This window comes from Cervus elaphus, chromosome 13 (assembly GCF_910594005.1).
Source record: "Cervus elaphus chromosome 13, mCerEla1.1, whole genome shotgun sequence".
Classification (NCBI taxonomy): Eukaryota; Metazoa; Chordata; class Mammalia; order Artiodactyla; family Cervidae; genus Cervus; species Cervus elaphus.
In genome coordinates, this window is record NC_057827.1 from 27,116,691 (window position 1) to 27,126,891 (window position 10,201).

Here is a 10,201-nt window from a genome sequence, read left to right on the forward strand (position 1 = left end):
GCTCTCAAGAGTCTTCTCTAACACCACAGTTCAAAAGCATTAATTCTTCGGCGCTCAGCTTTCTTTACAGTCCAACTCTCACATCCATACATGACCACTGGAACAACCATAGCCTTGACTAGACGCCCTGATTCAGGGAACTGCAAGTGACTCACCAGTGCCCCTCCCCCGCTGGTGTCTTCCCCATCTCCCAGGGGAATGGTTCCCTTTTCTTGGTGCCAGCGTGGCTTAAGTGCCTCTGCTCTAGCTTTTTCTCCTGATCCAAGACTCCTTTTGTTATGGCTGAATGAACAAACATAGAACCTGCAGGAATCAGTGGCTAAGAGCCTTACATTTAAGGGGAAAACAAATCTTCCAACAAAACTGCTTTCATAAGAGGCTCAAAATTGAAATGTGATGTCTGTCTTGGAATGCCTGGTCAGGATGTGTGTCACAGCTCTGGAGAGAAGCTGCTATTTGTTTCTGTCCAAGTCTTCCTTTTCTCTTGTTTTCTACTTTCAAAGTAAAGGTACTGCCAGAAAAATTCCTTTTCTCAAGGACGTACAAATTACCTCTTCTCTGAGTCATGCATTTATTCTTGATTCATTCAGTAAACAGTCTGATTGATTTCCATTGACTGGGGATAAGGTAACACCGACTGAAGCATTATTTGTAAAAAAAAAAAAAAAACCAAAAACCAAAAAACTCCCAAATCTTGCTTTTGTATTACAGTGCAATTAAAAAACATCTTTCAAGGACAAGGGGACAATACAGAAAATGACTTGTAGAGCCAATACTCAAGTCCGCAAAACTTGCGTAACTTGTGATTTCAACAAAAGCATTGAACAAATGTTCACATGGTTTGGAATGATTTTTTTTTTTCCTAATGTTGAACAATAAGCTGATTCTTTCACATTTTGAAAAGTCAGTTGCTTTTTTTTTAAATCTGAAAAAGAGAACCTGGAAAGGAATACAAATTCCTTCCTGGAAAACACGTATCCCTTCATGCCGTCCCTCCACCCCCGATAAATAGCACACGCATACAGCGATTAGCCAACTGCAGCCCCAGGCATGAGCGCCACATCTGTTACTAAGACGCTGGATAGACAGTGGAAAGCAGCCTGGCTGCCTGCCAACCCTCAGAATCCAGATTTTTGCTGACAAGGCTGTCAATAAATGGGCAGATGGCATCAGCTCCCCAGGCAGGAAGGTTCAGCTCACCCAACACGGGACGTTATCACAAATTCGTGGTGCGCTGGGTTGAGCCCTTTGTGGGGCCATTAAAACCATTCCTGGAAGGAGGAGAGAGAGCAGGACAGACTGAGAATTCAGGAGGCACTGGCTTCCTTTAATGAGATTAACTGAGCCGCCCACAATCCGAAGGCCAAATAAGATTATCCCTGGTGACCGTGCAAGAGATGAAGAGGGGGGATGGGTACCTCATTCATACACTGCATTTTATGCCATTTAAACACAAGGATCTGATCCTTAGTGACTGTGTGTCCCTCTGTGAAGAGAACTTGACCTGAAATAAACACTCGCTAGGAAGGTGCTGCCTGTCTGCTTTATAAGCATATGTGCTTGCCAACTTGTCTTTTAAGAAATGTGTGCATGTCCTGAGCCTGAAGCCAGCAGCCCTAGATGAAAAGCCGATGATGTGGGCTGTCTGTCATATCTGAGCCCCAGAATAAAGAGCACAGGGAACCCTCAGAGAGGTCCCCAGGGGGTGACCTGGGGACAACGCCCTTTTCTATAGGTTGTTGTTGTTTAGCCGTCAAATCCTGTCCAACTCTTTTGCAGCCCCATGGGCTGTTAGCCCAGGTGGTGCTAGTGGTAAAGAGCCTGCCTGCCAATGCAGGAGATGTAAGAGACCCTGGTTCAATCCTTGGGTGGGGAAGATCACCTGGAGGAGGAAATACTCCAGGATTCTTGCCTGAAGAATTCCAGGGACAGAGGAGCCCGGTGGACTCCCAGAGTCCATGGGGTCACAAAGAGTCAGGCTTGACTGAGGGACTGAGCACACGCTCACACACATTTTACGCTGCTGATTCTCCCAGCTCCTTCCAGCTGTTCTTGCACATCAGACTTAAATAATGAAGTCTCACCTCCATGAAAGGCTTTTTACTTTCGGTTCTCCTTATCTGGTGAGAATATACATCTACCCAACACTGGGCCTGGAAAAAGAGGAATAGAAGCCAGACTTAAAATTGTCAATCGAATCCAAGATGTAAACAAGATTTAGGGGGTTAAAAGGAAATGAAGGTGATTTCAGAATCTATGGGTTTGAGGATTTGAGATCCAGCTACAGATGGTTTCTTTCTCATTTCTTCTCTAGATTTTTTAGTTGCTTTGGACTGCTAGGAGAAGAGAGAAAAACCACGCCCAGTTTTAAGGTTATAGCTGCCCCTTTTATGCAGCATTCAGGTAAACCCCTGATCTGCCTGCCCCTCTGTCAAGAAGATAGGCTGAATTGTGCCCTCCCAGTTCACACCCCCTGCCCCTGCCATTCATATGGGAAGTCCTAACCCCTAGACCTCAGAGTGTGATCTTTGGATATAGGTCATGACAGATTCAGTTAGTTAAGACAAGGTCATGCAGAAGTTGGTTGGGTTCCTCATCCAACTTGACTGGTGTCCTTATAAAAAGAGAAAATTTAAACACAGACATGAACCCAGGGAGAAGACCGTATGAAGACAAAAGCAGAGCTCAGGGTGATGTGTCTACTAGCTGAGGAACACCAACAAAACCGCCAGAAAAGATTGCCAAAGATTGACAGCAAGCCACCGGAAGCTGGGAGAAAGACGTGGAAATTCAATTCTTCCTCACTGCCATCAGAAGGAACCAACTCTGCCAACACCTGGATCTTAGGCTTCTAGTTGCTACTGAAGCATTCAGTTTGCCTTACTTTGTTACACAGCTCGAGAAAACTAGTACAGTCAGGTAGCTAGGAAATGAAGTCAAGGGAAGCAAGATAATCTTTGTTACTGGAGTCATCCTCTACCCACCTCCCAGCCCCACATGGTTATTCCTAAAGAGCATGCAACTCTCTGCTCCACTTGGGCAGCCAAAGCTGCCTCTCTATCCCCTTGTGTGTGTGTGCTAAGTTGCTTCAGTTGTGTCCCACTCTGTGATCCCATGGACTGTAGCCTGCCAGGCTCCTCTCTCCATGGGATTCTCCAGGCAAGAACAATGGAGTGGGTTGCCATTCCCTTCTCCAGGGGATCTTCCCAATCCAGGGATCGAACCTGGGTCTCCTACATTGCAGGCAGATTCTTTACCATCTGAGTCACCAGAGAAGACACTCCATCCTCTTTCTAACAAGTAAAAAGAAGGAAGCTAGCTGCTATATGAAGAGTCTCATTTTTTTTTTTATTGGCCCATTCAAGGTTTCCAGGGATATCTGCTACACAGTTGGTTGGCAAACTCTTAAAAACATCATGACAGGGTGGCAGATGAAGGGGTGTGGCTGCTTATCTTTGTTCCTTCTACTCCATATCTTGGAGACCAGGAGTTTTGACATCCCTCGTAAGTAGGGCTGATTCAGTTGTGCTTACCTCTGGTGATGCATTAGCAACATCTGGGAACTTAAACAAAACACTAGAATCTGGGGCCCCATCCCAGAATCTCTGGTCAGGGATAATTGAGCATCAACCTCAGGTAATCCAAATATATAGCCAGGGCTGAGCCCCATTGGACCAGAAGGAAGGACAATGAGGCCTATAAGGAGAGACTTGTAGGAGAGAGTGGGGATCTGCAGAATTTTGTGATCATGCTATGGAGGAGGCAATGCCGAGACCCTGAAGAATTTTAAGCTGGGAAGTAATGTCAGATTGCCATTTTAGCAGTGAAAAAGGATGTTGTGGAAAAAGGAGCTAAGGGAGACATGAAGACAGTCAGAGGCTCTTGTGTGGTCCAGGTGAGTGGTGGCAAGGATCTTAATGGAAGTGGTGGAGATGGGTTGTAATGGTGGGGATTTAAATGAAACATAAGTGGTAATTTGGATGGCAATTTAGACAAATTAGATTTGGGCATTGAGAGGGAGGGAGGAGTCAATAGTGAAACCCAGTGGGTATGTGGTGGCAACCTTTATTGGACAGGAAACCCAGAAAGCAACCCCATGAATTCTGGTCCGGACATGCTGGGACACGGAGTGGGGAGTTGGGAGGGTTCAGGAGGAGACTGGAATGCTTTGGGTCTGGAACTCAGACAGGCACTTTAGGGTGAGTTGTACTTTTAGAAGTTGTCACTGTCTCTTCAAAAGACCTATACATAGAAAACTATAAAACACTGATGAAAGAAATCAAAGAGGACACAAACAGATGGAGAAACATACCGTGTTCATGGATTGGAAGAATCAATATTGTAAAAATGGCTATTCTACCCAAAGCAATCTATAGATTCAATGCAATCCCTATCAAGCTACCAACGGTATTTTTCACAGAATTAGAACAAATAATTTCACAATTTGTATGGAAATACAAAAAACTTCGAATGGCCAAAGTAATCTTGAGAAAGAAGAATGGAACTGGAGGAATCAACTTGCCTGACTTCAGACTCTACTACAAAGCCACAGTCATCAAGACAGTATGGTACTGGCACAAAGACAGAAATATAGATCAATGGAACAGAATAGAAAGCCCAGAGATAAATCCACGAACCTATGGACACCTTATCTTCGACAAAGGAGGCAAGGATACACAATGGAAAAAAGACAGCCTCTTTAACAAGTGGTGCTGGGAAAACTGGTCAACCACTTGTAAAAGAATGAAACTAGAACACTTTTTAACACCATACACAAAAATAAACTCAAAATGGATTAAAGATCTAAATGTAAGACCAGAAACTATAAAACTCCTAGAGGAGAACATAGGCAAAACACTCTCCGACATAAATCACAGCAGGATCCTCTATGACCCACCTCCCAGAATATTGGAAATAAAAGCAAAACTAAACAAATGGGACCTAATGAAACTTAAAAGCTTTTGCACTACAAAGGAAACTATAAGTAAGGTGAAAAGACAGCCCTCAGATTGGGAGAAAATAATAGCAAATGAAGAAACAGACAAAGGATTAATCTCAAAAATATACAAGCAACTCCTGCAGCTCAATTCCAGAAAAATAAATGACCCAATCAAAAAATGGGCCAGAGAACTAAACAGACATTTCTCCAAAGAAGACATACAGGTGGCTAACAAACACATGAAAAGATGCTCAACATCACTCATTATTAGAGAAATGCAAATCAAAACCACAATGAGGTACCATTTTACGCCAGTCAGGATGGCTGCTATCCAAAAGTCTACAAGCAATAAATGCTGGAGAGGGTGTGGAGAAAAGGGAACCCTCTTACACTGTTGGTGGGAATGCAAACTAGTACAGCCACTATGGAAAACAGTGTGGAGATTTCTTAAAAAACTGGAAATAGAACTGCCATATGACCCAGCAATCCAACTTCTGGGCATACACACTGAGGAAACCAGATCTGAAAGAGACACGTGCACCCCAATGTTCATCGCAGCACTGTTTATAATAGCCAGGACATGGAAGCAACCTAGATGCCCATCAGCAGATGAATGGATAAGGAAGCTGTGGTACATATACACCATGGAATATTACTTAGCCGTTAAAAAGAATTCATTTGAATCAGTTCTAATGAGATGGATAAAACTGGAGCCCATTATACAGAGTGAAGTAAGCCAGAAAGGTAAAGAACATTACTAACACATATATATGGAATTTAGAAAGATGGTGACGATAACCCTATATGCAAAACAGATAAAGAGACACAGAAGTACAGAACAGACTTTTGAACTCTGTGGGAGAAGGTGAGGGTGGGATGTTTCGAAAGAACAGCATGTATATTATCTATGGTGAAACAGATCACCAGCCCAGGTGGGATGCATGAGACAAGTGCTCGGGCCTGGTGCACTGGGAAGACCCAGAGGAATGGGTGGAGAGGGAGGTGGGAGGGGGGATCGGGATGGGGAATACGTGTAACTCTATGGCTGATTCATATCAATGTATGACAAAACCCACTGAAACGTTGTGAAGTAATTAGCCTCCAACTAACAACAACAACAAAAAAATTAAAAAAAAAAAAAGAAGTTGTCACTGTTTCTTAAGAGCAGATTAAGAAAGATGGGGTCACTGACAAAACTTAGGGACCACCAAGGCTTAAAGGGAATAGGAAAAGGAGGTTAACAGAGCAAGGAACATCACACCAGGGACAAATGCTCACGCACAGCCCTGCTTTGATGGGTCTGGGCTCTTATAAAATTTCACTCCTCAACATGACCTGCAAGACCTTCAGGATCCATGCTTTCTTCTTTGAGACAGGCTGGGACCCAAGACCCTTCCCTGCAGTGCTTGCACCTAGACTCAGCTCTTCTAGAGCAGCAAGATACAAAGAAACTGTATGGGACTAAAAATAACTGTATGCAGTGCAGTTGGTCAATTCTGGACCAAAAGATACAAAAAGACAACAACAACAAAAAACCAACTCTACTGCCATTTTTAAAGAGCTGGGAGCAAAAACTGGGTGTCGGGAGGGAAAGCAGGGTACTACACATGCCCACTGCACACAATACCACTCAAGGGATGGGCAGACCCACCTAAGCCACCTCACCAGGCCAACCCCTGGACACACCCCTACCCTCACACACATATAAGGAATAAGCTCACCTCCCGCCTTGGGGAGGGAGCAAGAAAGGGAGCCTCTTGTTTGTTCTTACCTTGCCATACCACCTGCTGAAGCATGGACCCCAGTAAAGCCTTGCCTGAATTTCTTGTCTGTCCCCCACTCAATTTCTATTGACTGGGGAAGGCTCAGAACCCTGGTTGGTATCACCTTTTCTAATTCTGTAAACTCATCAGCTGCTCCTCCACATCCTGCCCCCCCCCCCCCCACCAAGCCCCTTTCCCTCTCCCAGCCTCATGACACCATTCTCTGCTCCCCTGACACTCAGACCTCCTGCCTGATGCTCTGCATGCCCCTCATGAGTCCTTTCTAATGTCCTTGATCTTAGAACTCTACTCATCCTGCAGGACACAGCTTCTCTGATCTTCAAGTCAGAATCAGTGCTCCCCAAGATCCTTCCATCCACATGATGAAGCATCTGTAAAGCCAGGTAATTAACGGGCTAGCTTTTCGTTTCCAAGACTGTGAATTCTTCAAGGGCTGGGGCTTGAATCTGACTCATCTCCACTCGCGCTGTGCCAGAGGCAGCTCCTGGAACAGGGTAGTTAGCTCCTTCATCAATGTTTACAGTCCACATGATTAAATCAATGAAAGCCTATCACAAAATCAAAGCCTTGCCTTTCAGTGGGTAGAACCACACCATTTCTCACCTGAACCTGGCAGTGGAAGCCAGCGTACTTCAGCTTGTAAAGAAAGGAGGGTGGCAGGGTTCAGTGTAATCAAGGGTTGGATGATCTACCAACATCTTTCCAATTTCCTCTCCAGAAATCATCACCTTCCAAATGGCTGCTCAGAATAGGCGAACAAAGGAAGTATTTTTCTTCAATCATTCATGACACATTTAAGGATAAAAAAAGAGCAAGTTCCTCTAATATCTCTTTAATCCCTACCTGAAGTAGCCTGAGGGAATGAATATCTGATTCTGAGTCTTCCTGCCTGAAAAGAACAATGCTTAAAACTTGCAAATGTCAGAAGATGCTAAGGCTGGTGGCACTGTTTGATCTATAGAAAGGAACTGTAAACAGGAATACCTGAACTCCACATCAAAGCAAACCACCATTCCTCTTTTCAACAGCAATTAACACAGCCATTTTATGATTTGTTTAGGTGGAGTCAGCTCAACTCTCTCCATTAAAAAGATGCATAAATTTTATCTTACGGAAAATCCTGGCAGAAATATAAACTCCTCATCCTCTTACTTTCCATAGCTAGAATCAAAAATATCTTTCAATGGATAACCAACAAGGACCTACTACTGTATAGCACATGGAACTCTACTCAATGGATACATGTATATTTATGACTGAGCCCCTTTGCTATTCACCTGAAACTACCTCAACATTGTTAAGCGGTTATGTGCTAAGTCACTTCAGTTCATAGAATTCTCCAGGCAAGAATACTGGAGTGGGTAGAGTGGGTAGCCATTCCCTTCTCCAGGGAAACTTCCCCATCCAGGGATTGAACCCAGGCCTCCTGCATTGCAGGCAGATTCTTTACTGTCTGAGTCCTAGGGAAGTCCTACAATAGGGATGATCTTAAATGTACTCACTTTATGGATTATCTCCTAGTACTGTAAAGAGGATGAAAGGAGTCGATATGAATAAGTGTTTGGAACATGAACTACCACAGAGTAAGTGCTGTGAGTTTGGTTATTGCTGTTCTTAAGGGAGGGGGCAGGTTATCACAGTTTCCAGCTCCATGGTCACAGCTGACCACCATCAGGATGGGCACATGACTTACGCAGCTAATTAGGGTCTACCCTTTGGGGTTTTCTCCATGGACCTGGGTAGGGAGAATCAGTCCCTCTGCAGTGCCTCCATTCTGAGGGGTGAGGTGCAGGAGCTTCTTCCGGGTGGGCTGAGGGGTTCTTTCCTTTTTTTTTTTTTAAAGTCTTTATTGAATTTGTTACAACATTGCTTCAGTTTTATGTTTTGGTTTTTCGTCTATGAGGTACTTAGCTCCCCGACAGGGATCGAACCCACACCCTGTAGTGGGAAGGTGAAGTCTTAACCACAGTATGGCCAGGGAAGTCCCAGGGTTCGAGTTTATTAACTCACTTAATCCTCACAAGAAGTGGACGAGTGAAGTGGACCCAGTTTGCAGGTGAGGAGACTGAGGCACAAAGAGCGTGTGGAGGTGAAATCTCTTAGTAGCATCCTGCTGTGTGTCATGTGAGCCTCTGATGTCACTGAAGCCGGAAGGACCCTGAGCCCAGGAGGCAGGGGGAGGAGTGGGTGGGGGCCCGGCGGCCCCTCCGGTTCTTTGCTCTGTCCATCTCGGGGCCAGCTCTTCACCTGAGACCATTCAGAAAGGACGAGTGTTCATCCCCACAGTGGGCTCAGGCCTTCCCCCAGCCATGGACACAGCTTTGGAGAAACACACTGATGTCCTAGTTCTCTTTGCCAGCTAATGATAAGGTCAGAGCAAATGTGGTCGGATAATGATTCCTAGTCAATACTACACAACGGTCACGTTCTACCGCCCTTAATGCTTCCTTCAAGATCAATCCCATTGGCATTAATAGAATGTTCTCATTAAGAATACATGAGACGTGCTGAGTGGCGTATGAATGGAAAGTAAACATTAGGAGATGAAGTCAGTCACTGTGCTGAATCTGTTCTTCATTGACTTCTCTTTTTCTCCAAACTCTCAGGCCCCCACCTTGGATCATCGCTAACTTGTTACCACTGATCCATACAGAATCACTGCCTGAATGACAACTCCACATAGCCAGACGGACACTAGGCCTGGAGTGGAGTCTTGGCTGTGCCACCCAGGGTGGGCGTCTTAACGTCTCTGAGCCTCATGCTGCTTCTGTCTGAAATGCATGCAATTAAAAATCTCCTGACTGCCATTCGGGTCTCTATGAGCCCCAGAGAAGGGCACAGATGGCCCATCTCTACCACCACCCTTGCTAATGATCAGATTTTTGCAAGTGACATACCTGTGCAAACCTCAGTCACCTCAACAGGCAAATGTGGATGGCAATCATGGGGTAGATGAGGGCAAGCAGGAAGGAATAGATGGACACAGTCTGCAAACTAGGATGTGCTGTGCATGCATAATAGATGCCTCCTGCCTCCCGGTTATTTCACAAGTTAAATATAAGAACTAGAGTTTCACTGAAGCTGAGTAGGATCATCCGACTGGTTCTGGCCAATGAGATGTGTGTAGGAGTGACTTGTGTCATTTTGGGGCTGAGGAAGCAGAAACCCAAAGCCTAATTCTCCAGTCTTGCTTCCCTCCTGCAGCCACCAAGACGACCCCGTGGTCCAGACAAAGTGCTGTGTCTCCATTAGCTCAGCTCCCTGAACGGCTGAGTAGAACAGAGCCCCTGCCAACTTGTGCTGCAAAAGTATGAACGAGGAATAACCTTTGTATTATCAAGTCACTGAGAATCCAGAGTTCATTTATTGCTACAGTAACACTTACCTGGTCTTCCCAGGTGGCTCAGTGGTAAAGAATCCACCTGCTAATGCAGGAAACTCAGGTTGGATCCTTGGGTTAGGAAGATCCCCTGGAGGA

The 10,201-nt window shown here is 45.0% G+C and overlaps 1 long non-coding RNA gene across 1 annotated transcript; it reads right to left on the reverse strand.

The window, feature by feature from the left end:
- Window positions 1–404: 404 nt before the first annotated feature.
- LOC122706786 lies at window positions 405–9,760 on the reverse strand. Its single transcript, XR_006344463.1, has 3 exons — window positions 9,621–9,760; window positions 2,085–2,153; window positions 405–1,271 (listed from the first exon to the last, which is right to left on the reverse strand). It is a non-coding gene; the product is annotated as an uncharacterized LOC122706786 (long non-coding RNA).
- Between the last annotated feature and the right edge of the window lie 441 nt (window positions 9,761–10,201).